General features: G+C 38.9%; 1 protein-coding gene across 1 annotated transcript in view; it reads left to right on the forward strand.

Annotated features, from left to right (window-relative positions):
* GC (GC vitamin D binding protein) overlaps positions 1-813 on the forward strand; it is a 41620-nt gene extending 40807 nt beyond the window's left edge. The window contains exon 13 of the mRNA XM_065877667.1: positions 634-813. The gene's annotated coding sequence lies outside the window, so the exon portion shown is untranslated. The remainder of the gene's footprint in view (positions 1-633) is intronic.
* The last annotated feature ends 5187 nt before the right edge of the window (positions 814-6000 follow it).

Here is a 6000-nt window from a genome sequence, read left to right on the forward strand (position 1 = left end):
AATCACACCCAGCTCAACTAGGTGCTGACACCACAAGAGAAACATATGGGGGAAGCATGGAGGTGTCTCCTTTCTCATCCTCACTCCAAGGCATAAACTCATTGAGGTCAGTGAAAGATGGAATTTCTTGTACTGTGCAAACACAATTATGATACAACTCTGCTGTAGTGTCTTGGAAAAGAAAATAAACAAGGGGGAGACACATTTGCTTCATTACAAAGTAGAAGGTGATTTGATTAAAACCTCACACTCAGTGAGGTACTAAAATAACAACTGAACTATTATCTCAGTCCCATGACTGAGGGGGCCTCACGTGCATTGGTTGTTTTTTTTCGCTCTGGCAGTGATTATTCATACTCACACATCAGAAACTTACATACACCATTAGTTCAAAGAAAAAAAAAAACTGTATGATGTACCTTAGCATAACAGTGATGGCTTTATATTCAGGCCTTGGGAATTTCTTACATTGACCCTGGACCCATCAGGTGGGCTGTAGTGGATACACGGGTCACGCTAGACAGGTTTATCTTTATGCACAATAACCTGACCTTATATACATCTGTTGAACTGCAGGATGATTGTCGCCCATTAGCTCCGGTTTTCTAACATTTATTTCCATTATCCCCACAGACCTAGAGCTGGAACCACTCTGGGAATGACATCTGACGGCCTAACCTAAGCAAAACCAGAGCTCCTAGGGAGACAACTAGGATACTCCCTGCTTGTTATCAGCTGCAATAGCCTCGTACTATTGTTAGTGTTAAGTACGATGATCTGTTAACAAAATAAATGGAACTACAATGCAAACCATAAATGCTACGAGCGTGATGCTGCCATGTTGATCTCCAGCACTATTCCTGGGACCTTCACCAAGACACTACAGGAGGCAGCCTCAGCCTCACAAGGCCCTGCTTTTTTCTAGATTTGCTGTGTCCTAAAAGATTCACAGCATAAGCATCCACTTTACATTTCCCAGCACACTGAGCTCCATGCCTTGATCGCTTCTCAGGCTTAATACGTACCATTAAGAAAAAGTTAACAGCCTTCTACCAGAAATAGCCCAGAATAGCTCACTTCTTAAAGAAAAATTTTGTTTTTAATTAAAGAAACAGCAGCCTCCCTGGGGATACCTTCTTGCTCCCAGCTGCAAGTTGTACGCCATTAATTAGGTAGTATCTGCCTGGCAAAAAGAAAATCTTTGGAGCCTGAACAAGTTTACTGTTGCTGAAGACGAGTCCTCAGAGCAATTTATTGGGTCAAAGTTCTAAATACAATGATTTCAGCTGAACTCGATTTACCGTATATACACTATAAGATATTATTTCTATGTGCTTGATTTGCCCATGGAAACTGAAGGTGTTCTAACTCAACAGATTTTGCTTTGAAAGAAAGATTATGTTTTCAGAATAAATGCTCCTCTGAAACCAATACAAGCCAAGGAAAGCCTTCTATATTTATAGTTAACTGCTTCAAGGAATTGAAATTCACCTTGTGGTAGATGTAGAGTTTTATGGTAGAGACGAAGCATGTTTTATAGCAAATGTAACTGGAGTCATATTAACCAAAATCATCCCTGGTCCCTTCCCAAGATTCTAAGCCCCAGCAGGTTGCATTTCATTAACTAAACCAAGATCAGGTGCTCAAGACTTCAGCTGCCAAGAACTGGGAAAGCCAATGCCTGCTCCTTGCAGCTTCTGCAGAAGGTGCAGTTCTACCCTCCCACGAAGATTCCAAGAGGGAAAATTAACCTCAAACCAGGAAGTTCTTTAGGTGATTCCATGAAGTTAAAAAGCAACAACCTACCCATTTCACTTGTAGGCAGCATTTTAGCCCTTTTAAAGTCTATTTTTTATTTCTAAAATTAACTTGCTGAAGCTTCAAAACCAACTCTGAGAAGTAAACAGCATTGATAAAAGATATGGGGAACGAGGCTCCATAAAGGTGGGTGAAGGGCCCAAGGTAGCAGAGTTAGTAAAAAAACAAAGACTTAGCTTTCATTTCTAGCACACCAGTCAAGACTCATAGGCATACTTGAAGAATGTGCTCACTGATCAAATTAGTTTTGGAATCACAATGTAGTGTATGTTCCTTGAAGAGTTACAACTTACGGTATACAACTTATTACTGTCTACATTTAACCAGTGATCTCATTTCATTTCAATATGGCCCAGAATTATGGCTCTGTGAAATTAATTTTGATAACTTCTGCTCTGCTCTTATCTGAAAGGTCACATTTACAAATTATTCATGAACTGCTTACAAACTGGTCCATTTTGGTCAAGTATTTTTACACCTGGCTAGGCAGAACTGGGTTTTTTTTTTTATCACTAAGTATTCAATAAATATTACATGATTGGTTGAAGTAGTGTTGTCATGGTTCCCCTGGATATATTTTCCAGCAAACTCTGAACACCTTTCACCATTTTTTAATATTGAGAATCACTGACCCAAATATTCCATCATTTTAGTACAAGAATCTTAATTTTAGACTTTATACCCATAATTATGCCTGCATTTCTTCCGTTTGGTAGGAAACAGAGATTTTTTGAGAAGATATTGCCAGAATTTATGCTTATTTCCTAAGTGCTTCCCAACATTAAAGAGACACTTCTGAATTTCCACCTACTACTGTCAACCATAGCTGACTTTACCAGTTAATGACTATTATATAAGTTGTCCTCAATTTTTTATACCTTACATATCACCTTCCTCGAAAAACACTGGTCCTCATGAGAGAAACAAAGAAAACAATACTTTGTTTCTAAGAATGTAATCCACAAACTCCATCAGTCAGAGTTCCTCCAAGAAAATAATAGGGGATAGAGAGATTGATTTATTATTAAAACTGACTTACAGAATTGTGGAGCTGGGAAGTCCAAAGTCCGTAAGGCAGGCCAACAGCCTGGAGACTCACGCACGTTACAGTCTCGACATAGAATTCTCCTCTGGGAAACCTCAGTCTTTGCTTTTAAGACCTTTGCCTGATTGGCTGATGCCCACGCACATCATCAAGGATAATCTTTTTTACTTGGAATCAGCTGGTGGGAGAGTTAATCACATCTACAAAATACCTACAGAAACATCTAGACTAATGTATAACTAAACAAAAAGGCACCATAGCCTAGCCAAGTTGACACCTGAAATTTAACCATCACACAAGCCTTCTGTTATTTTTGTGCCCTTTGCAAGGTTTAAAGTCTTTCAAGTTGCAGTACTAACATCCTGTGTTTTTCTGGATGCCTAAGTCATCCCACAGGTGATTCTTAAACCATCACCTGGGAACCATCTCCTTAAATGGTCTACACAGGAGTAGTGTATTAATACCTAACTGGAAACTCTTGCAAAACAAAGTTTCTTTTCGTGGAGATTTAAATTTTAAAACATAAGGGAAAAGCTGTTCTCTTATGTCAGTATGTAATATGCTCTAATGAAGTGAGAATTTACTCAACTTAACTGTTTATTTCCATTTAGTGATAAAGAGCTAAAAATAAACAAGAAGGCTCAGAAGGCTGTCTTTTTAGGCCTCTGGTCTCCCTTTTGTGTACCTCTCCCCACCACAGAAGTCTCATCCCCACCCATCCATAGACCAGTGATTCTCAAGCCTAGCTGCATATTAGAATCATCTGAAGAAGGGATCATCTGAAGGGAAACAAAACAGAACGGTGCCCAGGACCCCCCTCTCTGAGATTCAGATTTAATCAGTCTTGATGGAAGCTGCTAGCCAAGACTGCAAATCACTGCTCCAGAAGCGTGGTACCTCACCCCACTTAGAAAAAGGAAAGCTTCTGAGATCAACCCGTTAAGTACCAGTTGGCTAAATGACTGATTGTACCGGAGAAGGGAAATTTTCTAACACTGCCTTATCTCAATCTGCTGTTGCATTTTGAAACTTGTCAAGTATAGAATGAAATTTTTGTCTCTCATTATAGAAAGCCCAGTCATAGATAATCAAGTCAAAAGATGGCCTTTCCCAGAAGCGATTTCATCCTTGTCCATTTCTTCCAGGATCTAAAGTACTCTTTTTCCCATTTGTCCAAGAAAGTACCTAATTGTTCTTTCCACCACACCCACCGCCACAAGACTCTTAGTTTCACAACTTAAGCTTTTTTCGCAAATTCTGGTTTACATTTAATGATAGGACCTACTTACTCATCCATAGATCAGGGGTTGGAGGTTCCTATATTGCTTCAACCCCAGCAAGAAAGTTTCTAACAATGAATCGTGTGTCTGTGTCCTCACTCTTCAATTATCAGAAGCACAGATCTTTTTTTTAAAAAATTATTTATTTATTTTTGGTCGCGTTGTTCTGTCCCTCGTATGTTGCGCCATGAATAGCCTCAGGAGGGCATGGCCATTTCAAATCAGAATCTTTACTGCCACCTTGTGGATGACAGGTATAAATGCAGATGGCTGTGGAGAAATCTATTCTAAAATCAGATATTAATAAAATTGATAGTATGTAATCACCTTAAACAAGCTTACTTTGTGCTACAGCTCTATTTAGAACAACATGAACATTGGAGGCAAGCTAACAACATACAGAATTTTCAACTTTTATTCTCAGAGGTTTTCACCGTGTCAATTTGGCAACTTCGTGCATGCACACTAAATGATCCACCTAAGTTTTTCATTTAGCTCCTTAGAATGTTTAAAATTTTGAGAAGAAAAAGACCCGTTTTATCTCTTAAAAGATAGCAGTAGTGATAAAGTATATCTTCTCAATATTAAACTCCTTCTAAGATTAGGTTAAAAGATGTTAAAAATAGTAAAATACTTCACTTTTTACATACTGTATTACTTTTCAAAGGACTTTCCTACATTTATTATCTCATCTAATCTTCATCACCATTACATGAAGCAGATAATCCAGGTCCTAATACATCTAATTTACAGATAAAATGGGCTCAGGGAGATGAGCACACTGATAACAAGCTAACAGCAAACACTGATCTAACAATAACGAACACTTACTAAGCACTTTCCTTAAATCAGGTAGGGCACATACTGTTCTGTAATTGTGCCACTTATCTATTGTTTGTAACGTGCCACCCTGAAAGAGCAGCTTAGAACAATAATTAAATCATTAAATATGGTTAAAAATCTGGGGATTGACTGGACTCAAAGTTTCTCATATAGTTACAGTCAGGCAATGGCTGGGGCTGGGACCGTCTTGAAAGATCTTTTATTCACATAAGCTGGCCTGAGCTGGAAGGAATCAAACAGCTGGGGTCTGGAATAATGGGATTCCTTGGGCATCTCTCTCTAGTGGTCTATTCAGCATACAGCAGCTGATGGCCAGTGGTCTCCATACAGCAGCCTCAGGGCAGCCAGACTTTGCAAGTGGTGGCTGAAGATTCCCAGAGTGAGTTTCCCAAAATATGATGGCATATCTAATCAACCCTCAGAAATCAGGCAGCATCCTTTCTACCACATTCTATTCAAAGGCAGTGCAAAGATCCATCCAGTTTCAATGGGAGGTGAAATAGCCTGCATCTTTGTGTGTGTGTGTGTGTGAGATGAATGGAGTATCAAATAATTTGTAGGCATTTTAAAACCACCATCTACACGTTAGTTTCATCGACCTCCATGAGGTAGGTACTACTATTATCCACATTTTACAGATGGAGAAGTTGAGGCACAAAGTGGTTAAATAACCCTCCCAAGGTCAACAACTAATTTACAGTGTTAGAACTGGAATCCAGATTGTTTGACTCCAGACGCTATACTCTTAACCTATATACATACTCTACTGACATTGAAATTGGTAGCTGGGCATACACTGGCAATACTGAGTATTTCACTATCAACTATAATTATCAGGTTAAAACAAAGTGGAAAACCCTATATTTATACCTCTCTTTATCCCATTTCCAAAAGGAAATCAGATCTAGCCAGGCTATGTTTTGCAGAATACATTACCTTTTTGATACAGCCACTATGGAGAACAGTATGGAGGTTCCTTAAAAAACTACAAATAGAACTACCATACGACCTAGC

This window comes from Phocoena phocoena, chromosome 5 (genome assembly GCF_963924675.1).
Source record: "Phocoena phocoena chromosome 5, mPhoPho1.1, whole genome shotgun sequence".
Taxonomy (NCBI): Eukaryota; Metazoa; Chordata; class Mammalia; order Artiodactyla; family Phocoenidae; genus Phocoena; species Phocoena phocoena.